At 38.3% G+C, this 25,357-nt stretch overlaps 1 protein-coding gene across 1 annotated transcript in view; it reads left to right on the top strand.

The window, feature by feature from the left end:
* rtn4rl1b (reticulon 4 receptor-like 1b) overlaps positions 1-25,357 on the top strand; it is a 151,226-nt gene that overhangs the window by 84,855 nt on the left and 41,014 nt on the right. The window lies entirely within an intron of this gene.

The following is a 25,357-nucleotide window of genomic DNA, read 5'->3' as shown; positions in this document are numbered from 1 at the left end:
CTCAAAACTGTGGCTGCTTCTGACTTATTTAGGCGCTTCTTGTGAATCCATTAATCACCATTATATCTTGTGTGGTGCATGCTCGTTGTGTTTTGTGCATCTGACAGTTGTGATCACTTAATATCTTATTTCACACAGGGAGAAACGTGAGCATATTAATTTCGTGTCATTCCTGTTGAAGGACATGAAAGACTTTGATAGCCTTCCCTCATTCTCTCTCTTGCTCTCGCTTCACTGGTGGTAAGACACCCATCATGTTATGTAAATCATCTGTGATTTGACACTGCCAGCAATACATCTTCATTAGTGAGAAGAATAGGAGAAAGGAGCTATTTTCTCATTTTTTTTAGAGCTGTGTTGTTATGTAGAAGGATAAGTCTGAAGTCATGGTGCAATACTTATCTGCACCTGGCAACCAGCTAAAGAGCATTATTGATGGTTTTTAGCCTAATTTGAAAAAAAGTGCAATTCCAACCCTCATTCATTTCTCTTTGAGACATAGTTAAGACACTCAGAGCTCATTAGCTACCAGGATACGCTAGGCAAACAGACTCCAAATAAATTTTCTCTGAATTCTCATTATATAGTAAACTGAGCTTTGGAAGAGCTGTTTTGGGAAAGTACTGGATGTATTTGTTTAATTTGTAATATGTTAACCAGCTTTGTCAGAGGTTCACTTATTGATTTTAGCACAGCTTATTGAAGCACTCAGGATGAAATGCTGTTAAAATAGGTCAGCTCTATATTTTATTTATTTGCAGCAAGAAAAAGTATGCGTGCTCTAATTGGATGTGACATCCATCACTGCATATTTCAATAGTCGCAGCATATTTTAAAAAAAAATTGTTAGCCGTGCATTAAAAGTTTCTAGTATAAGTGCTTAAAAATAGGCACACTGAATCATCCCATTGACACTGTTATCCCAACTCACCAGACAGAGCTGGGACATTTTAAAATGCCAGCCTATCGGTGCTTCCATCTTCCAGAGTCCTTTTTCATTTCGTACAGGTGAATGTCTATTTTCCTCTCATACAGTGTGGGTATCATGTGGATGTGTAGCCTATCACAGAAGACACTGATGATGTATTATGTCAGCAAATTCCCTTCATAATGTACATCTGTGAATTTTAGTCCTATGTTTCATTCTATCTCACATGAAACATTTAAAATAGAAGACGCTGCAGAAATAACAGCGTACTGAATGATGTTTATCGCTAGCGAGCATTTCAGAACATAATCCATACGGCCATTCTTGAGAGTATTAAGTGTATGTGATATTTCTCTCCATTGAGTATCAGATTCATCTCGTCTTTCTTTATTACCATTACACATCCATCCACAGTGAGCTGAATCCCAGGCTGTGGCACCTCACATAGTATTACTTTGCAATCCCTTAACTCTTTGGGAAACTTCCCAGTGCTACTCAGACTCAATCTATCCAACTTACTTCTTTTTACACTTAAGCTGAGTGTGACTGATAGTGCCAACACAGGGACACTAACAGTAAGACCACCCTCCAACAGGATTAGAGACTGTTACGTATCAGCACAATGTTTCTTGCTTTCTTACTCAACAACAGACCAGCTCACCCTATCTGCATGTATTAGGTTTGACTTTAGTGAAGTCATGGCAGAAGAAAGAGACTTGATTAAACGTGGGCAATAATGGAAACCTTAATATCAAGCAGAATTTATTAGGTGGTCAAAGGCTAAGAGAAGCTGCTTCTTCTTTATTATTAACTCCCACCAGTGATGCCATGATAGAGAAGAAGTGCATGCCGTTAAAATATAAGAGCAGGGTTCGACTTCATGAGGCTTGTGAGTGCTCTTTTTGTGCAGCCCAGTTCTGCTGAGTTTCGGGTCATTAAGAACGCTTGCTCCTACTGCGCGCAACACCAGCAATGATAAGAACTTGAGAAGGGGCAACTGGACTCCTTCTTGGATTCACCTCTCATCCAAAAGGCTTCTTCAGTTCTAAACTAGATGGTGGGGAATAGCAGCTTATAAGCAGAGAGGGTGGTTACAGTCACATGTGCCACTGAGCCCCCTGACCAATGTGCATATCGATAGAGTCATTTTTACCTGTGAAGATCCAAGAAGAAGTCCAGTTGCCCTTATTTAAGCTCTTATGATTGTCTCTAAGAATCTTCATCAACACACCAGTAATGGTTTCAGGCACCAGGTTGGGCAAGGCTAAACTGCAGTGGAGAAATTTCTGGCCCATCTATGAACTAAATTTGTAGAAACACAATACAAAACAGTACAGTAGATAAGGATTATTCGTAAGTAGACTAAATTCAGTATATCCCCTTTTCATTGTTTGGCCCTTTACTGTGGGGAAAGTTAGTAAAATATTTGCAATGGAAATTAAATTAGTGAAAAATACCTGTTAAGAGCCTGTAAGGGTGGTAAAAAATATTTTAATATATTAATTAAATTTTGACATTTACGTAGGCTTACCTTAGAGAAACTAATGTGGATATGTAAGCAAAATCATCTTGTGGGGTCATGTCTGCAGATGCTGTGGTATTTAGAGTTGTGATTGCTGGCGTCCCTGTCTGTGTTACTTCCCTCTGCATCCCCAAAGGCTTTGCAGTGGCACTGCGAGACTCAGTGGGTGGTGAATGAGCTTAATTGTCTTAATAAGCTGCACCTGTGAAGATGTGCATGAACAGTATCAAAAGAACAAAATCATAATAGCCTTCAAAGACAGTAAACTTGACAACCCCAGAACAGTATTGTCTATGTGGAATGGATTATATGTAGTATTATAAAGCATTTATCAAGCCTTTATTAAACTTTACTTTGCATGCTGGTAAATATTAGTGGCTTTATAGACAATATTTCTTTATTGATTTATTGTCTTTCAAGAAATGAAAAACAAAAAATTAAATAGATGGTTTCCTAAACTATCTTTGTGTTTTATTTGCTTATGCAGTAAGAAATTGTGAATATTTAGATTTTTCGTAGTTTGGCTAGATTAAGAGAGTAAACAATGAGTCCCGTGACATGTGACTTTTCTCTGCAGTGGTCCCAGCTGCCATTGGCTCATCTGCAGAGGAAGCACACACATCAGGGCATACTTAGTGTGATTATCTCAAACATCCTCCCTATGAAACATAGCAGAAAATCTGATAAGCGTGAAACAGAATTCTCCCTCATGTTTGACATTCCTGTGTGTATAAACTGGTGAAAAAAGTGTGGAATTGCTCAGAGCACAAAGGTATTGTTTGTTGTCGGTGTGCAGTTGCAGGAGGATCAGCCCTCGCCGGAATATTTCAAGTCCACTAGGGCGCCGTCTCGGAAAATCCTGAGACAACAAATTAGAGTAAAACATACGGCAAACTTTGCTTGTCTTAACACCAGTGAACTGGGCTGTACGTGCAAGTAAACATACCAAGAACGATGTTTATCAAGAGATGGGCAAAGCCTACTTTTCAGACTCCACACAGACACTCTCTATCAACAGCATCCAAATAAGCTCTCTCCATGGGAGCAACTTTTGAGTGTGGGGTTTTTAGAGCTCTATCTCTCCTGCAATGCAGTGCTCCGGCGTAATTGAAAGTATTTTACTTCTTGAAACTGTGGTTTCTGTTCTGAGTTTTTGTCTTTTCAGAAGAGATATTCTTCTGAGAATCTTCTGAGAAACAAAATAAATATATATATATATTTGTGTAAATGTATATATACATACATATATATATATTTGTGTAAATGTATATAAACATATATATATATATATTTGTGTAAATGTATATATACATATATATATATATATTGTTTAACATATTGTTAGATCGATTCTTTCATTGGAAGCTCAAGAACAAGCCGGAGTAATCTCAAGTTAAATGAAGTCTTTATTTCTGGCAACAAATGGAGTATATCAGCGCTGGACTCAGTATAACAGAACTCTCGCAGGAAATCCGTCAGACAGAGCCTCGATTTCCGGTAACATTTTGTATTTATATGCCTCATTGTTTCACATAGGTTGGACCCCTTATTGACCAAATATGATTGAATATGAGTAGGTTCAACATGCTTCGTCATATTCTCTGAATAAGCCAAATAATGTGTGTGTGCCTCTGCACCTGCTTTCCCAGGCTTTCCCTGTTTTTTCTTCCCATTCCTGGATCACTTTAGGTCATCGTGGAAAAGTACAGAGACTATTTCATTCATAATGTCTAAGAACAAAGCCAATTTTAACAATATGGTGACAGATATATTGACTTAAGATTACTTTTTTTCACATATAGGTTTGTAGCCATCAACTAAGGAGTGTATTTCTACATTCTTTGAATTGCTTTTAATATATAGATTTTATATCTTTTTTCCTGCATGAAGCCTATTCTATGGCTGGTTCATTGTCACTTTACCACCACACCCAGGTTTCTGTTTACCCCATACAAAACAGACTCATATGCACCATATTACCTTTTAATGAATTGTTTTTCTGACCCAGTGACTCGCACACCTTTCTGGGCAGAATGGATTGTGAGCTTATGATGATGAACAACCCATTAAGGGTCAGTGAGCAGGAAATGAGGTAATAATAATAACCTGATTCAAATGCAGCATTGTACTTAATGGACTGGCCGTGCTGTATATTGTATTTCATTCACATCATCATAATCATCAATTATTTAATTACTGACAAGGGTTATATACTAAATATTAATGTCAAAACACTGAAATGTGAACGAAACACAAAATGTACAGTTAGAATATAAGCTTAATGTGACATTAAGAATTTATAGATAAGACAGAAAAATAAATATTTTGATGGCAAAATTATTAATGCCTTACATGAAATACGCTGTGTCCAGTTTGACTCAGATTTATCACTTTCATTTACATGCACAGCCTATTGAAGTGATCTGGAAATAATAAAACAAATACTGCAATGAAACATAAGGAGACCAACGATTTGGTTTAAATTATGTGATAATCTGCAGGCCATTAGAGTCAGTTATAGTCACCCTTTAACATGTATTATAAATCTTTATTAGGAAATCATATTATTGCGTAATGGTTTGACAAATGGGTGTGTGTGCGAATAGAGTAGCTGCTTGTCTGCGAGATTTTATTTCAAAGGGACCTGCGTAATTATAGAAGAAAATCTAAACTTTAAGATTCCTTTTTACATATTTTTTCCTCATGTTACAACCATGCTTGTTTGTGGGAGTTCAATGCAATGAAATCTTTCAGATTTTTTACCTCCACCATGTAGTCTGAAATTGATTGTTACTGCCTCCAATGAAAAAAGGGGCTAACATTTTTTTTTTATTTCAGCCATTATACCGGGACTTAAGTGGTTTCATGAGATTCATACATTGCCTACATCTTCTGATTAATGTGATGTTAAAAAGCAGTGCAAGCAGTGACTTCAGCATCACTTTGTCAAACATGAAGAGAGGATGAAGGGATCGGATAATATGCATTACTTGTCAAGCACTTAATTATTATTTGTACCTGTCTTCCCATTTTAATTTCATGTATAGCATTTCGACAAGAAAAGTGATTAAATTTGACATTGCACATGTGCCAAAGGTAATGAGAAAATTCGCTCTGATTTGATGAAAGTAGAAGAAAAAAAATCCAATAAAGCTTAGCCGTGCCCCAGAAAGAGATGTTAAACTGAGGCTGGTTTTTCATTTAGACTTTACCTCTTTCACTCCCTCCCTTTTCCTGTTCCCTTATTACCCTGCAGTTCAGAAAGGAGGGGAAATAATTTGGGTCGAACCAGCACTGTCGTGAGGACAGACTGAGACTTATAGCAAGGGTTGTGTCCGGGTTTGAGGCAGAGTTGCCACTAAAATGGAGAGAAATATTACTGTATTTATAATTCATTTCATATGTTCCTCTGGCCTCACATTCAACTGCAGCATCACTTCAAAGTTTGCTTGTTTTACCCCAGCAGCATTCTCATAAAGATGCTGCAGTGTGTGTGCATATGTGTGAGTGAAAGCGGGCGTCTGAGTGTGTGGCCTCACGTCTGCACACAGCTGTGGATGCTTGCAAATGTCCTGTCCCATGCGAGTGACGTGAGTGCTGTTTCCAGATGGTTGCCAGTGGAACTCAGTCTTAATCGTGGCCCACACCTGTCGTCTCAGGGGTAAAGACAGTGGCCCGCTTTACTCTACCACCATTTAATGTCTACTTCTGCTATACGACACCACTGTCCTCTGTCACCCTCCATGTGTCTCTCCTTCAGCACTGCAGGTGAGCATTTCATTTTTTTTTTTTTTTTTTTTTTTTTTAAGCTCACACCATAGTCCCAATATCCCCACGGATGGTTATCTTTTCCTGGTAACAGAACAATAATATCTGTTCAGCAACCCTGTATTGAACTACCTCAGTTTCTCTATGTATACCACCTTCATTTTGTGAGACGAAAGGCCACACATCAGTTTTGTTTATTTCATACACAGGTGTTGCTGTTGAAAATACCAAACCTTAAAAGAGGTGTTGGCACAAATAAAAGGTGTGAAATGAGCTCAGAGTCTTCATAGTTTCCCAAGGCTGATCAGACTAGCAGCTTTTCTGAAGAATCAAAAGATTAATTTTACAGAAAAATTAACATTGCATAGAAACAGAGTTGTCAACTGTAAATAATAAAAAATCCATAAAATAGTTTATATTTTTCTTCGTCCCATCTACCACTCTCTGGAAAAATTAGCAATCTTGTCTAATCAAAAAGCTGTTTTTGCAACAGAGTATGTTTTGTGAATTACTGGAAGGCTTAGCATTACCACTGAAGGGTGAATGATGATAAATGCTTTTTTTATGGGTTTTACCCCAAGCAAAAAAAAAAAAACTGATGCTCTGTGACACACTCAAAAGGGGCTATGTTTATAGCTTGAAAGTGACAAAGATCCCTTATGACAGCAACTTTGTCTATGAGCTACAAGTACCAGTCCATTTTCAAAATTCTTCTTATTTCCTATAGACTGAGACAAAGAAATTATGAAAACAGTAAGAGATAACTGCTTTAAATGAAAAGCAGGAAAGAGAAAGACCAAGTTGAAGAGTTGAGTGAAGACCCAGAGTAAGTGAATATTCAGTGTAATTAAAAAGTTATTTCATTATCAATTCATGTTATAGACTTCTTCAAGGAAAAGCAAATAATCAAAACCAGTAAAATGCCATTTTTTAAAAAGCTGTGTGCATTTTACTCAATATGTGCAAATTACTCAATATGAATTTATACAGTTATACACTAATTAATCCCACATTTTTTGTAAAATTAGTGATGTTGGGATTACTTAAATCTCACTTTGATTTCTTTTTTTTATTTGTAGCCTGTTCAACTGTGTAGTAAATTTGAAGATTCTGTTACCATCACATTTATTCTTATAGTACATACTCTTCATGAAGATCAGTTACAAACAAGACACTGGCATCTGCCAAGCCAGTGTGTCCAAAAAACATATTGAATTGATTTAGCATAAAGTCAATTTACTCGGGTGTTTCTTGTGACCGTGTGCATTTTTCACACTCATTTCTTGCCCATTTATTTTTAATAATCAGGTTTCAATTGGAATCCTTCTTCTTTTTCTAAGGATCCAAGTGTATGTTAAACCAGGTCTGACATGTCTTTGAGCCATGCTGTGCATCAAGGTGGTGACAATAATGACAATAATGACTGATTCCTCTCAAAATGGGAACTAAATGAGCTGGTGAGCTTGTCTCTTCAGATGAGAAGAAAGAAAATGCTGGTTTGTGGTTAACAGCTATGGCAGCTCTTGGGATCAGGGGACTGGCTGTGAAACTTTTGGTATAGAGTGGTCCTCTGGGGTACTGCATGAATTACTGCTTGTGAGTGTGACCTTTTTGTTCACTGAAAAAGGGAACTAACCAGTACTGTGAATAGAATAAATTGCACTCTGGTCTATACATCCCAAAATGACTTTTCTGTGTTGCTAAAGTATCACCTGCAGGTCATAAAAAGAGACAAGAAATATAAAGAAAAGCATTTCTGTTATTTTTGCTAGGTTTTTAACAAGCATCTATCTTCACTCTTTTCCCTTAGACATAATCTGGACCAAACAATCTACCTGGCCTTTACCTTGCTGGACTTTCTTGTTTAATAGTGTTAATAAGCCAATAGTAAAATGCCATCTGTAAAGTAGCCATTAGTAAGACAGTCAGCTCCAGATCAGTGGATGTGCACCAACCACAATTTAAATGTCATGACAGACTGACAGGAAAGACTGAATAAAACTTTTGCCAGTCCAATAAAAGGATGGTATAATATGACTCTGCAATCAATAGGCTTTGTCTGTGGAGGGAATACTGTCTTCCTCTCAGGGTCTGGGTGGGACAGGCACAGCTGAAAACAGAGGCCAGTTCCAGATAGGGTTGATTACAAGAGTCAGGTTGGAAAGAAAGCCTAACAGTGAGTCACAGCTTACTGAAACAGTATGGCCCGATACGGCCTGCCTAGCATCCAATCTCCCTTGCATGCATGACACAACCCTAAATGCTGACACGTGTACACAGCGACTTCAAAGCATTGTTTCCTGTGTTACCTGCAGTGCTTCAGCACTATCTATTCTACAACCTCTAATCCAGAAACAAATAAAACACAAACGCATACACTGTTACACTCTTAACCCGAACTAGTTGAGTTTACTAGAAAATCGCGTGGAAACCCGTTGCCTTATCCCGTTTAAGTTTTTACAAAACATGAAACTAAACCTTTTAAGTTGCATTGGCATAGATAACTTAGACATATTCAAGTTTACATTAGTAACCTTTACTCAAAACCATTAGTTCACATAACTTATCTCTTTTCTGAGGTCTAGCCAACCATTTTAGGTCAAATGCACATAAATATATATAAAAGCATTTCTTATCATCATTTGTTGATATAAGTAATGTATTGTCTTCAAATTTTAATTAATGACTTATACTGTTTTGATTTAGAGTTTGTATATACCATTGTAGTAATGGTAGAGGTGGAGGCAAGAAAAGGCTTAGTCCAGACTTCCTCCTGCAGTAAGCACTTTTATCTTGACAGACAATTCACAGGAACAATAGTGAATTTCAACCAACCCACATGTATTCGAACAAGTGGTGGTAACTTTCTATCTCACCACTTTCAGTTATGGTGCAGATTTAGTTAAAATGCAACACGAACAAAAACCTTGTACTACACCGTCACTGCGTACAGAACATAAACATAAAAAACATACAAACTCTACCACAGCACTAAATACAGCACATAAACGGGGAACAGAGAGCACCCATAATGCAATACGGCAACACACCCAAAGCACGCCACAATATATTGTTTAAAAAGAAATTTGTATGGGAAGGAAGAAATTAAAAAATACTTTTAAATTGTTCAAGTTATTTTATTTCAGAAAACATTGAAATTAACAAATAACAATTAACACAAATAATTCACTGCAGCAATAATGAATTAAGACTGGTGCAGTCCTAAGCTAACCTTTAGCAAACGTTTAGCAACCAGACCGATCTTAATAATTGCTTTACACACTCTTCCGTCTACTTAGTGTCGTTAAAACTACTTTAAAACATCCACAGTTTATTTTTAAATACACAATTCAGTTTTCTCCAAAAATCGAGCTAGTCACGCTCTCACACAGGACGGGTCTTGACTCTCAGTTGAACTTCAAATAGGCTCCGCCCCTCCCTCACAGAACGTAACTTTATATGTAATCTCTGCTTAACATGATCATTGCAGTGTATATTTTCACATTTCTAATCCAAAGAACTAATTTGATTTAGTAATTACATAGATTTTTACAAAACATAATAGAATAAGTAATGAACACTAAAACGTTTAATTGAAAACAAATTCCGGGTTTACAGTGTATACTGATACTACCCTTCTAACTATTTCAACACTGCATTTATCCCTTTGCTGCCCCGATGTCCCTATTCATAGTTATCAATGTGGCGGGGACCCATCCATCCTAACTATCCCTCCCATCCATCTCAGCCTCTGACTACAAGCCAGGAGGGATAAGATGTCTGTCAGCAGGGGACTTGGTACAGGGATTCATAACCCCTTCAATGCACTCTCAATTTCCCCTCACTGTCTTGCTTCAGAGTGGCCCTCTGAAGTTTTTGTCAGCGCTTCGTGGTTAAAGCACAGCCAGACTTAAAAAGCCATCAGTGAAGAGGACTGTGTCTCTCCCCTCAGACTCACAAAAACAAAAACACAAACAGACAGTTCATCTTGATAGATAGCTCCTGAGTCACAGAAAAAGCATAGGGACTCTCTGACAGAGTAGATGTCTCCACACACTGAAGATTGAAGGTAGAGGTGACAGAGTAAAAGGCAGTGAGAGGTGCAGCAAGGAGCAAGAGGACAACTGTGATAGAGGATGAGAAACAGGATGGCGAGGAATGGAGACAACGCTAGTAAACACATGGAGACAGATAAACATTTGATGACAAGGGATGGACAGCAAGATACAAGACAGAGTGGCTGCCCTGTCCCGAACTGTCTGAGGGGGTTAATATAAGCTGCCTGCCAGCACTTTAATGATATACCAGCCATGGATTTGAAATGGATAAACACATTAAAGATTAATCATTGAAGAAGGCGACAGTGTGTGTGTTTGCATGAGTGACATAGTGACCTGTTGTGTGTGTCCTGTGGTCTTAAATATTTTAGAGAATACAATGTGGATATCTCACTGTTAGGCCTATAAAAAAAAAAAAAAAAAAAAAACTCTCAGATTGGCATATGAGCAAAATAAAATCAGCTTTGAGGGCACTGATAAATAGCAAATGTAAAATAGCATTGACTAAAGTTACAGCTGTCAACGGTGAGGTATGGGGCTGCTGCACAGCCTGTCAAAAACAATTCACAGAAAGAAAGGGAAATCTCAATCAAGGCAGTCTCTCTTTAAGGCAAACAAACAAATTCATGCTTTGTCATCAGCCTTGACAGACAGCAGAGCCTTTAATGAAAATTAGCATGTGAAAACATACAAGTGGGGAACAAACTCATACACACATACATCCATACAGACTGAGGCGATATTTCCTAAGTGAAACTAACGCTCAGTCTGTCTCTTCAGCATTCCTATAGTTAAATGAGTGAGGCTATATCCATCTCTTTTCCAGTTGCAGAAAGTCTGTCAATCTCACAGTCAGAACCCGTCACTTCCCTGCTTTCAGCCTGACAGCTCACTGCATGTATGCACATAACACACATCAAACACGAGTCACACACACAATCTCTCTCACACACACACACACGGTAGATCTAGGGTCACAAGTTACTCTTTTTCTCATTTAAATCTAAACATCAACATAATAAAACTTTTCACATTTCTTCAAAATCATAATATGTAAGTAGACATGTTATTTTATCACCAGATGTGATGTGAGGGATGAATGCGAGTTGATGAGAGAGTAGATGAAATTCAGTGAATTAACTGACAGATGAACTGGGATCTGAGATGTCAGGAGGAGTGGCACCAAGTGTTGAAGGCGTGGCTTATTATGACATAATTTCCTTTTTCGTTCCTTATGTGGATTTTATCATGAGAGAAAGAAGATAGGAAAGCAACAAAGATATTTTTTTTGGAGAAGGAATGTTCACTAAACTGAAACTGAAATTAGAATAAACCATTGTCGTTATTTATTTTAATTACACCTTAATTATCCTAACTTGTAATATCATCTTCCTTCATTTTAGAAGTTTTTCTAATCAAAACTTTTTAAAATGTTGGTCGACAGAAGTAACTGTAAGTGTATGGGATAGATAATACAGCAGATACTAATTTTTTGTTTAAATGGACTGTTATTAGCAATGTAAAGAAAGAATTTGACATTTTGAGAACTTTTTGAGAAGTTATCTACTTTCATAAAAGATTCTAACTGAGTTTATGAGAATTTACAACCAATTTGATACACCTACAGACAACAGCCAGGGAATTTGTGTGTTGTTGCTTTGCGTTATCATGGAGAAAAAGATTAAAGGAGCGTCACACAGAAGTTTGGACACCCCCTGAGATTTAAGTTTTTACCAATTGGTTTGGGAGATGGCTCATTCACGGTCACTGTTAGAAAACATTTGGCTAGAATGTTTGAAAGGCTTATGAATATATATAACCTTGTTTCAGTCTTAAGCAGCCGTGAGTTCCTTTAAGCAGCAGCACAATCCTTTAGAAACACAGACAACTGATAACTGCAAAGCCGGAAAAGGCTACAAGAAGAGTATTCAAGAAGTTTTTCCTTCAGTTTATGAGGTAATTACAAAAAGGACAAATAGCAAAGATGATAGAGGTCAGGTTGAAGTCAAGAAAATTGCAGAAGGGAACCGTCACAAAGTTTAATCAAAACCTTGTTGTGCATTTTGAAAGAGGGTATGTGAACTGATGAAGTTAACTTTTAACTTTTAAGCCACGATGAGCAAATTTATGTTTGGGAGGAAGAAAGAACATCTCTGTAACTGTCAAATGCATGGGTGGATATTAGTGGAGGGAATATATTCATTTAGAATAAATATATAAATCTGTGGTGAATTATTACCCTGTCAGCCATAACAGGCAGTAGCTAAAGGATGAGGATAGCTTCAACAAGAGTAAATTTATACTACACCCACCTCAAAATGTGGACTACTGCAAGCTTATAGTTCATCAAACATTTGTGGATAGTCCTGAGATGTGCACTTGTGGCAAATGTCCCAAGAATTCCAAATAAATATAATCCCTTTGACGACAGAATGAGTTAACATCATCCCCAAGTAAGAACCAAAAGTCTTAGCAACTACAGGAGGAATTTACAAGCTTTCAAAACTTGCAGAAGTTACTAAGTAAATACCATACAGGGTGTCCAATCCTTTTTTTCTTACCTTTGTTGTTTGAAAAATATAAAAAGTGAAAATGAAAAAAAAAATTCTGTTTTAAATATTAAAGAAATGTGTCTTTATTAGCATTTCATGTGTAGCTATTCACAACCCAAAATAATGTTGGCATTACTAAACCTTTGCCTGCTGATGTATTTGTGAAATGTACCTTAGATCATATCCATATCATTTGCTACAGAGTAAAAAAGCAGAGCACATTCTTCCAAATCATCTTTCAAATCATCAACTCTGTTTGCAGGGCATGCCAGAAGTTTAAGAGAGGCTGGGGAGAAGGTTTCCTGTCCAGTTTTCCTCATACCAACCTCTTTCAGCACCAACAATGACAAAAAGCAAAAGTATCTCTGGGAGGACTTCAGAGGGACAAATTTGGCAGATAATAAACTGGAAGGTGGCTGTAAATTGTATTGCCACATTAATCAAAGTGACAGTTCTTGTAGCAATCACACATGTGCGAATTGTCTCTGGTGACATAAGTAGCTCGGTCAGACAAAAGTGTGCCTAACCCTTTGTCTCTTATCTATTTTTGGAGGCCCCATTTGGACCCATGTAGTGTAATTTAGCCAGAGTAATGCATCTGTAATTTCATGCTGGCTATGCTATATTTTCAGCACAATGGAGACAGCATGTAAAACATTAATAGATACACTCCTGCGTCATTATGGATTTGTATGAGATTATGACTGTAGTTAGACGCTATTCAGGCAGATTGTGTTTAACAATGCTGCACAAGCCTTCTACTGTTTTATCAGAGAAAGGAGGTGCCAAAAAATCAATCAAGAGAAGCATGACTACAAATAAATATTTACGCTGCGCAACAGTCTACCCGCGTAACCAACACTTAAAGCTCCAGAAGGAGAACGCAGGCCTTATTTATCCCTAAATTATCTTTCAGTTCCTGCAGACAGCAAAACTGTTATGTATACACTGGCTATTGTCATCTTTTTGGTTGATGTGATTAATGTGTTGTGATTCATCTTCTGCCAGAGATTGCAAACTGTGCAGTCAAATTGATTATGGTGTTTATGAAAAAATAAGCAATTTGCAACGTTTGCATAAAGTTATGTTAGTGTGTATTTCAATTGTAGATGTATATACTTTGTTGAAGGGCTTTATCCTTTAGGGATTCACCAAAAAGCAAAAAATGAATCAGACAGACGAGAGGCCATCTGAAAGACATTTTCATTTGTCAGGAAGAGCTAGGCTTTCACAAGGTAACTCAACCAAGTAGCAGTAATTGCAATTTCTGACCAAAGCAGCAAAACAATACATGTTGGTGTCACGTCCAGCAAACTTGACTTGGCAAACTACTTTTGATTCTCGTCCTTATCTGTTCTGCAACCCTTCATCTCCCAGCAATTGCATGGTTATTTTGCCAGATGAAAAGCTGTTTAAAGAGCTTTTCTCTCTGCCATTAGGGCTATCTGCTGCCCCAAATAAGCACCATGTTATTTTCCCTTTATTGTACCATCCTGCAACAATCAAAAAGATCAACTACTGATCAGCCACAACAACAATCTACCTGCCCCTTTGTATTTAACCCTCATACCTGATTTAAAACACAACTTAATTTCTGAAAAGGGACATTTTTGTCCCCTTTTAAAACGACCTAAAAACATCATATGTTAATATTGTTTCCGCTTTTTTTTTCCGTAGATCTTTTATTCCACTTCAGTTCAATCCCCCATAGAATATTTCACTTTGCACTGCATACATTAAAAATACAGCAATAACACAGCAATAATACAGCAATAACAGAAATTGGTGTTTACCTCATATACACTAGTATTTAAAGGGTTAATTTTTTGAAAATAATTGAAAACTTGGTGGTTATGATCAGAACTGAAGTGGAAGAAAAGATTTCTAAAAAAAAAAGTGGAAAAAAATATTAACTTATGGTATTATGGGGATCATTTTAGACAGGGACAAAAATGGCCCTTTTCAGAAATTAAGGAGTTTTTTTTTTTTTTTTAAATCAGGCATAACAAAAAAATTAAAAATCCCTAAAAATCAATGTTGTTGCTAATCATTGACATATCCCAGACCATAATTATCCCTACTCAATAATTCCATATTTTGAAAATACTGGCAACTAAAGGCTTAAAATTTGGACTAAAAAAGTTAAAATTGGCATCTAAAAAGTTCATTTTTTGAAAATAATTGAAAACTTGGTTGTTTTAATCAGAACTGAAGTGGAATAAAAGATTTATGGAAAAAAATATTAATATATTATGTTTTTAGGTCGTTTTAAAAGGGGACAAAAATGTCCCTTTTCAGAAATTAAGGAGTTTTTTTTCTACACAATGAAAAATTGCATTGTATATGAAGTGTGTTTGAAATTCGAAAAAATAGTCAAAAATGCACAATTGGACCAAATATGGATAAAAAGAGGAAAAAGAGTATAATTACAACACACACAAACACTTTTATTTGCTTACATGAAAAAACAATACAATATAGAAGATGTTTTTTCTCAGCAGTATCAGCTGTTCTTATAGGGTTTAAATTCACTAGACAATAGCTTGCCATCGTGGAGTCTGAAGGTAATTACCACTAACTGAATAAAGTGATACCAGGGCAGTCAGTAAACAGTCCAGTGACTTTGAAAAATACAAAAGCTATTTTAAAAAAGTGGCAAACCATAAACTAAAGATATCGAACCCTTTCCCACGTAATAACAATGTTATATGCTTCTCTAGAAAATAAAAAGGTCGGGATCAGTTTTTATTTATGTTGGATACAGCTCTGAGGGGGGAAAATGGTTTAAAGATAGATCCTGCTTTTGGTTTAAATGGACTGTACTTACATAGCACTTGTCTAGTCTAGTTGGCCGCTCAAAGTGCTTTTACACACACACACACACACAGTCACACACTCATACAGCACGCATCAGAGGAATTGTTGGGTTCAGTGTCCAAGTGTCCAACACTTCAACATGAGGTTCGAGTAAGCCAGGAATGAACCACAAACGTTCTATTTGACTACTCAAACCTACCTTCTGAGCCACCCTGTCCTGTCAGCACCAACATACAACAACTTATCTTGGTATTTTATGCCATATCCTTTGGATAAGATTAGATATTTTGTTTTCACAAAGGTCACATTTTGGCAGTCAAGGCAAGATTTAATCTTTAGGCAGCTTGAATGTGTCCACATCCAAGGGAGAGTTATTTTTTCTACTAAGGTTCAACTCTAAAACATCCAGGATTTTGCAAGTCCATCCTTTGTTTAACACCATCACCATAAAGCGATTTATGCATAAGGCCTGCCTAGTGGCTGGCTTGATATGCCGCAGTGAAAGAATAAGCAGCTGTTTTGCATTCGACCAGTTGCAATCAATCGCCTGACCAATGAAAGCACGCTTGGCTTTTTTGGACGGAGGCCTTAAAGAAACAGAAGTTAAAATGAAGCATTTCAGAGAGAGGAAGGCAACAATGTTCAGTCTGAGAATAATAATGTGTTTTTTGAGCACTGAAACATGTACACCTTTTTTATCGAGCCCCAAAAAATTTATTATGGGCTTGTTAAAAGTGTAAAGGCTTAGCAGATTAATGACCTGCTTTTTTTTTATTGGATTTGCTCCAATTGCATTTTTTCAATCAGGGAATTCAGTCTTGCACAAAAAAGTTTTAAGATTTGACCTGAGTTTTGGTGTCAGCAATACAGAGCAAAGTACTATCTGGTTTTCCATCAGAGTTTTATTGGTTGTTGCTGGCACTACACAGTATGAGCACTGAAACTGTTATAGATGCTGCCAGTATGCCATTCTAGTTTTTCAAGGTGACATGAATGCCTGCATTACTACCTCACACTCTTCCTAACCTCAGCTCAAGTATAATTGGACTGGCCAGACCTGTCGATTCAGCCTACATTGATGGCTTCCAGCTTCAGTTTTATCCCTTTTACTCACCTCATGCACGTTCCTTCCTATTATATCCTGAAGTTATCTCAACCTTGTATTATGCTCCAAGTATTCTCAAGCAGAGTGCATTTTCAGCAAACAGCACTGAGCTGCATTTCAGCATACCATTTACAAATATTAGCATTAATGCAAAATGTAATAGGAATAGATAAATGGGGATACCAGTGGGTGTGTTACTTTCATTTCCTGAACTCCTGGCAGTTAAACTATCTCTACAATGTGTCAGGTTGAAGGAAAAGGACGAGCAGTCAGAATTTCTATGGGGTGGAGTAATTACGAGAACGTATGGACTGTCCCTAGATGCACACTGAATAATATCTTAGCTCCATGAGTGTGTGGTGTGCTTCTATAAGTGCGGACCAAATAAAAGAAAGTTATTGCAATGAAGTTGTGTAAGGCATGAATGAAGAGATGACAACTTACAATTTGATAACCCATATTAGAAAACCTCTGACTTCTGACATATGTGTCTAAAGGAATATCAGCAGGTCCACGAGGACCCACAAGGCCCTAAAACCTTATTCTACTGAGAAACTAATCAGTTAAAATATCTGTCTTTGTCTTTGCAGCATGAGGATTACATATTTAATCTAGAATTATCTCCTACTTATATCAGTCACAATCTCATTATGGGACAAGGATGCCTGGCTTTCTTGCAACCAATTTCCCTTGAAGCCTGTGTCTTACTGTAGGCTTGATTATAACTCAGAATTAAATCCTGACAAATCACTTAGGAGAAGTGCACCCAGCTACTGAATAAATCAATGATAGAAAAACACGAGAAACAACTAGAATAGGCCTAAAACCCTGTTCTGTATAACCCTCAACAACAGTTTACTTGGAGTGTGTCCCTGTAATCTGGCCAAAGAAAGTCCCCTGATCTTCAATTTAACAGACGGATGTTCTGTTTCATCACCACATGTGACAACATTCACCTATACTCTTGTTTCCATATCAACTGTAAGGTAATGAAGCAAGCAAAATGCAGTCTGGACTGTATGTGTCTTATTCTGCTGAGCAGATGTAAATACATGTCTCATACATCCTTTCTTTGACATGAACTTTTGCAAAGTGGCTGATACTGCTGACACTCCATTATTATACGTTATATCAGAAAAAAGACTTCCAATTCATATTATATCTTTCAGAATTGTGTAGTGGTATAGGGATTTCTGCCTATGGCTATGAAGATGCAAGATCAAACCTATTTTAATGAAGAAAATCATCCATGCATGTCCACATTTAGCAAAAAGATGCATGTATCCGTCTCAACCCCATGTGGAAAATGTAATAATGTCTTTTATTTTAGATATTTAGTGATAACCGCAAAATGTATGCAAAAACAACAGAGTGCATCATCAAAAGAACATCATACCCACAGTAAAACATAGTGACAGCAACCATCTGAGGAGCTGCTTCTCTTCAAAACCATAAAAAACTTAGAAGATAAGGTTTCATAATATAACACAAATGGTACCTTTAAGTAGTCTTCAAGCATAGACCATTAGTTCCTACTCCAAGGATTTACATACTCCCTAGACACTGTAATATAACATTTGATTATTGTCAAACTATTACTGTTTATTCATGTAAAAAGTTTCTCCAAGCCTTAGTTTTTATTTTTGAAAACCTCCTTTTAACAAGACAAGTCTTAACCTAATATACAGTGGTGAGTGGTCACAGGAGGACATTGGTGTTGTTTTAGGCTACGGCTACACGGAAACGAAACAAGTTTTTTTTTAAAACGGGTATGAAAATTCTTGCAACCACACGGCAACGCTGCTGTAAAGACTCAGGTCCGGACGAAAACGGATGAAAACGATGAAACGATGCAGTACACACGCCACTGTGTCACGCCACGCTGTGAGACAATAGAGAAGTCTCACAGCGTCAACGTTTGACTGACGCAAAAACGTTTTCGCTGTAATAATGGAAACGAAACGACCTCGTTTTCAAACTTTCCCACTCTGGAACCCGTTCTCAAAAACTATCGTTTTGGGGTAGTGGGAACGCCGGCTCCGTGTGGCCGCGACAGCGAAACGATAAGAAAAAGTATCGTTTACAGTGAAAAACGTTTTCGTGTAGCTGCAGCCTTAGATTGTCACACAACAATGCATTTAGGTAAAGAAAGAAGAACAGAACTTACCATGCAAGAAGTATACAGTTTCCAAGAGATTACAACACATTTAAAAGGTGTTTTTTTCTGAAGATTCGCTAAAATTGCAGCCTTTTTCTTGTTAGATCCTGTAACATTACCTGACCTTGTCTCTTGACATTTTAGGTTGCTTCTGGAGGTGTTTCTTGTCAGCTTCTAAAGCTTGACAATAAATTCAGATGTGTAACTGTACATGTAGAGTTCAGACTAAGGTCTGGTTTATGACAGTTGTATTACATCACATGACAGAAGGGGCAGCCAAAGAGCAAAACAATTGCCAATTTTTTTAGCAATTCTTCAAGATTCCATCTATTTAGCACAGTGTGTATTTAATATTCAATCATGTGGAGGACAGCAGAAAATCCTGAACTCAATGATATTTGGTATTACAATAAGAACTGAAATGTGGAAGACTTGGAGTAAAACAGTTCTACTTTTTTCCTCAGGTGTGCAACATGCATTGAGACATTGTCACAACTGTCTTATTTTTTTCCTTTTTTGTTTTATTCCATTTGGAGTCACATCAAAGGGTTTGCAGAGGCGGAATAGTGGGAATTGAGGATTGGATGCTATACAGTGCTATAAAGAAGCAATCTTGGTACTATAAAGTGGGGATGCAGGTCACTGAAAATGGATGAGTGGTAAACACTTGTCTAAAAAAGCAGACAAGCATTAGATGGTGTGCCTGTACATTTTGCATGGGATGGAGTGGGTTTTACCGCTTCGCCAATGAAATGGTTACAGAAAACACTCAACCTCTGCCAGTGATAAAGACAAAGTTTCGTTGATGACCGTTTTCATTAAGTACTACATTAGATTAAAGCAAAACAGGGAATTGGCCGTTTTTAATCACATGCTGCAATAATGCCTCACACCATTTGTTTTCCTCACTTTAAATAATTTATAAGATGACTTTGAGCCCTGGATAGAAATTCTACAGTTGCAATGGGCAATTTTGTAATAAAATACCTACTGAACTGAAATCCAGTGTCAGTGAGACTGACATTTGATATTCTGAAAACCCTTCATTACATTTCTGCCAATCTTCATTCTTTACCCACTCTGCGCCTCGGTATCAAGGTCACTGAATTCAGCTCATTCAGCTATGTGATGTTGCTAGCAATACACAAGTCTACTGAACACACCTGACCCATTCATTAGTCACAGTAACAAAGTTAGCACTGTTGAAATCCCTTGATGTAAATATTCTTACTTCCAACATACATCCCTATTTAAAAAAAGGAGACCTTGTGTAAAATGTAAACACAAAACTAATTAAATGCTGAACATTTCAAGCTGATCTCGAAGCAACATGTTTACATCTGATACCTATTAAAGACATGGTTGGTAATCCTGTTCAGAAACACATTTTGTAATACTGGGTGAAATGGTCCGTCTATCCTGAGAGAAATCTATACAAGATGTATTTAGAAAAAGGGACGAAAATAATCAGACCTCTGTGGCAGCTGCAGGACTAAGAAAAAGCTGACCAATCCGAGATTGGAGCGCCTACAAAAAACCAATCAGATGCCTCTGCTTTCTGCCTACGCCCCCCTCTGTCGGCTCCCTGCTCCGTGTGCGCACGCGGTTCTACCGGCTTTGGATGAAGCACTGACGGAATGGGGAGGGGGGGGTGGAGCTTAGAGGAGGGGCCACTTTCGAATCTTGCTAGCTCTCTTGCTAGCTCTCTAGGATTACCTACCCTAGCTTTAAGGGAAAGCCATGCTTATTGAAAAATGAGGATACAAACAGCACTTTGCATTATATCATTTTATGTGCTCATACTAGCCTTCCAATAATCCAAACCATTTATTCAAATTTTAAGTGCAGAGTCAACATTTGACAATATGAATCAAAATCTAATTTTTTTGTAATTTTACATGATATCCCAACTTTTTTATAAATGTACAATGTTTCCTACAGCTTAAAGGCAGGGTAGGGGATCTTTTTCTGGAACATTTTTTTACATATTGCTTGAAATACTCTTCACACCCCCATTGCAACCAATTAATTAAAAGTTTTGACACAAATATGAAAAGTTTTCAATTCAATTCAATTCAAAAATACTTTATTTATCCCAGAGGGAAATTAAATGTTGATGTAGCTCAATTAAATCAAGGAGTTATTATAGATGCTGATGGCTGTGGGCAGGAATGATTTCCTGTAGCGGTCCGTTTTGCATCCAAACTGAAGAAGCCTTTGACTGAAGAGACTCTGTTTTCCGATAACAGTCTCATGGAGAGGATGTTCAGGGTTTTCCATAATTCTCTTGATTTCATGCAAAATCCTTCTTTGCATTATTGTCTCCAGAGGTTCCACAGTCATCCCCAGAACAGAACCAGCCTTCCTTATCAGGTTGTTGAGTCTTTTTAGGTCCCTGGTTCTGATGCTGCTGCCCCAACAGATGACGCAAGAGGAAATGACGCTCTCAACAACAGACTTGTAGAATATCTGCAACATCTTGTTGCAAACCTTGAAGGACCTTAGCTTCCTCAAGAAGTACAGTCTGCTCTGTCCTTTCTTGTAGATGACTTCACTGTTGTGTCTCCAGTCCAGTCTGTTGTCCAGATGAACACCAAGGTATTTATATTCCTCAACCACCTCCACTTCTTCTCCCATGATGGCAACAGGGTTTGATCTGACCCTGTTTCTCCTGAAATCTACAATCATCTCCTTTGTTTTGTTAACATTCAAGATGAGATGATTGTTCCCACACCATGCCACAAAGCGGTCCACCAGCTCTCTGTACTCAGCTTCTTGTCCATCTCTGATACACCCGACAACTGCAGAGTCATCTGAATATTTCTGTAGATGACAGGAGTCTGACTTGTACTGGAAGTCTGAAGTGTACAGAGTGAAAAGGAATGGTGAGAGTACAGTCCCCTGTGGTGCTCCTGTGCTGCTGATCACCTGGTTAGACACACAATTCTTCAGTCTGACAAACTGTGGTCTATTTGTCAGGTAGTCATTAATCCAGGTGATTGTTGAGGCCTCCATCTGAGTCTTCTGGAGTTTCAGACGAAGCAGATCAGGCTGAATTGTGTTAAATGCACTGGAGAAATCAAAGAACATGATCCTCACAGTGCTGCCTGCTTTGTCCAGATGACAGTGGGTTTGTTGAAGCAGGTGTATGATAGCGTCTTCAACTCCAACTCCATGGCGATAAGCAAACTGCAGGGGGTCCTGATATGTGCTGGTTTGCTTACACAGGTGGGTAAACAGGAGTCTCTCCAGGACCTTCATGATGTGGGATGTCAGGGCAACAGGTCTGTAGTCATTGATGTCTGAAGGGTGAGTTTTCTTTGGTACCGGAACCAGACAGGATGTCTTCCACAAAAGTGGTACCTTCTCTTGGGTCAAGCTAAGGTTGAAAAGGTGTTGCAGAATCCCACAGAGCTGCTCTGCACAGGCCTTCAGGACTCGGGGGCTGACACCATCTGGACCTGCAGCCTTGTTCCGGTTCAGTCTCTCCAACTGCCTCTTCACCTGACTTCTAGAAACAGAAAAGTGGGAGGGGGAGGCAAAGGGGACAGCAGCATCTCCTGATTGGGTTGAAGACAAACTAGTGGAAGCAGAAGAATCCATGACTGAGGTGGAGATGTTACAGGAAAGCTGTGGGTCAGAGGAGGGTGGGATGTCTCTTTGGCTGGGAACAGGAGGGGAGGATGGTGAGCTTGTTCCTGAACTGAACCTGTTGAAGAATGTGTTCAGCTCATTTGCTCTGTCCAGACTTCCATCCATCCGATCCTCCCTCTGCTTGAGGCCTGTGATCTTCTTCATTCCTGACCACACATCTCTGATATTGTTCCTCTGCAGTTTACTCTCAAGCTTCTTTCTATACACCTCCTTGCTCTCTCTGATCTTGACTTTGAGCTGCTTCTGTATACTCCTCAGTAACTCCCTGTCTCACTTCCTAAAGGCTCTTTTTTTCTTGTTCAATAGTTCCTTTAGCTCACTGGTGATCCAGGGTTTGTTATTAGGGAAGCATCTCACTGTTCTGGTGGGGATGGTGTTGTCCACACAGAAGTTTATATAGTCAGTCACACACTCAGTCATGGCATTAATGTCCTTTCCATGTGGCTTACAAAGAGAAATCTAGTGGCCCAGTAAATTTAATGAATTTAGTGGCCTCGAGAACATACAATCTAGGAAAAACAGTATCCAATCATTGTGAACGGTCCGTTCACAATGATTGGATACTGATTCTGATGCCGTCTATCAAACTGCAATCTGCTCTCTACCCCCCACCCCCCACCCCCCCACCCCCGTGCGCGTACCCTGCTCCGTGAACGAATTACGCGTCCAGAAGCTTGGCAGGAAGCTAAACTAGAGCCAGCTTGGCTAGCACCTAGCATTATTAAACGTATAGTTAGCATAAACTAAATACTAAATACTAAATACGGCAACGATCAATGCTTGCTGTCAGAACAGCGCTCGTGCACCTTCGTGCTCGTGCGCGTTCATGTACTCTAGAGGCGTGCCTTCGGGGGGAAAGTGAAGAAAAGGGTTGGGACTTTTTACCTGTGTATTTTCAAAATGCAGCTTCGCTGGACTCAAAATCCAGGATCTCCTACCCTACCTTTAAGCTGTGTTATGGCAACATGCCATCAACTGTTTCATCATGGTATTATTCATTGGTCATCATCTTGACCTCATTCACCTCTCATCGTAGTTTCAGTGTGTCGCACAGTGAATCATAGCTATTAAAAATGTTTTTTGGCAACTTGCTTGTTATTAAAGGTCAGATTTGTGATTACATGAGTAGGACTACCACAGTTATAACAGAAAACCAAAGTAGAATATATAAATGTTAGTTTTTCAGCATCTCTCTCCGTCTTTGAACGAGGGTTAAAAAAAATCTCACGACTGCTATCAGACTGCAACTGTTCTCTGGTGTTCACTTTTAGACTCATAACAACCATGGATGGCACAAAAACTGTGTGTATTTATGGGTATCACCAAGGGCAAAAGATTGTGCAGGCAGTAGCTGCACTGCAGCAGTGCTACAACAGGGGGAATGCACGAACGCAGCCACAACGCCATTGTTCAGCAATGTAAATCAGACCTAAGAGTCCACACTTATTTGCTGCAAAATTATTCAGTGTTTGCAAACTGCTGAAATTAGTTTACTTTCATTTATGTTTGTCTAACAGCTCTTCTCTGCCAATAAACACTTTGTGGCAGAACAATTATCTTTCACCAGTTTCCGCTCACAAAACTCTGTGACCTCAGCGCACAGGGACTACGGTGCCCAATGAAGACAAAACAGTTTTCTGCAGTGCAAATGCTCTGTACCTCAGCCACTCTTTCAGCCCCTTTTATGCCTTCTCTGCTCACTACACTGACAGGCAGAGCCTTTACTATGAAATGTGATGTGAAAGCTATTGGTAAGCCTTGCAGGTTATATAAATAATCAGACTGACACATCATGGGGAGACGCTGTTGAGTCAGAGTACATGAGAAAGAGGACATTTAAGCATCATATTATTGTTGCCGCTTTGATCAAAGAATGTTTGAAAAAATAATGTCTTAAGTGTGTCTGCCCCTGCTATTGTTTTTTATATCACTGCTGACCTCAGTGGTCCTTTGTGTTGCAATGCAATGACAAATGAGAGTCTTCTTTCCTCTGTCTTTTGAGACTGAAATGGAGACAATTTGATTTGAATAAATAAGATTTTTTATGATAAAGAGTACAAAACTTTCATCATATATGCAAGCTAAAGCTTTGGGAAGAAAAAAATCCAAGGGCAGAGGCTTATGTCTATGGCTTGCACACAGATCAAAACAGCTAAAATGAGAAAATGATAAAGAGCTGGAGGAGACTTGAGTTACAAATAATTTATTCCAGCATTTAGTCTCTTATTTAACCACCTTAAGCCTGAGTCGAGATGTGCAAGTCTTGATGCATTATTTGGGCATTGACATACTGAAAAAAAAATAGATAAAATCAAGTGAAAGTTTTTGTGAGGCTGCTTTTGATTACCCCCTACAGACATAGGGTCTGAATATTCTGTGCTTCTGCAGGCCCTCTGGTTGGTGCCTCACAAACACATTGTCTTGCTATAGCATTTTTCTGCCACTTATAAATGAGCCAGTGTAGGCTGTGGGCTGCTCTTGGTTGTGTTGTTACTGTTGTTGGTCATTTAGCATTGCTCTGCTATGGAAAATAGAAAAGTCATAGTGGAAAAATATTTGTTTGATGGAGGGAAACTGAGTGTTTCAGCTATGCATCTTTGCTATTTATTGTTTTTGGTGCTTTTTTTCTCTTTGTCATGAAATTAGTTGTTTTCGGCCCCTAGCAGCTCAAACTTTCAGCCAATCAGCGTTAGATCAACACGCAGCATCAACTCCGAGTAGGGATGGGAATTGATAAGATTTTTAACGATTCCAATTCCATTTTCGATTCTGCTTAACGATTCGGTTCTTTATTG

The sequence above is a fragment of the Odontesthes bonariensis genome, chromosome 9 (assembly GCF_027942865.1).
Source record: "Odontesthes bonariensis isolate fOdoBon6 chromosome 9, fOdoBon6.hap1, whole genome shotgun sequence".
Classification (NCBI taxonomy): domain Eukaryota; kingdom Metazoa; phylum Chordata; class Actinopteri; order Atheriniformes; family Atherinopsidae; genus Odontesthes; species Odontesthes bonariensis.
Note: the sequence above shows the minus strand (reverse complement) of the source record. Positions and strands in the feature narration are given on the sequence as shown.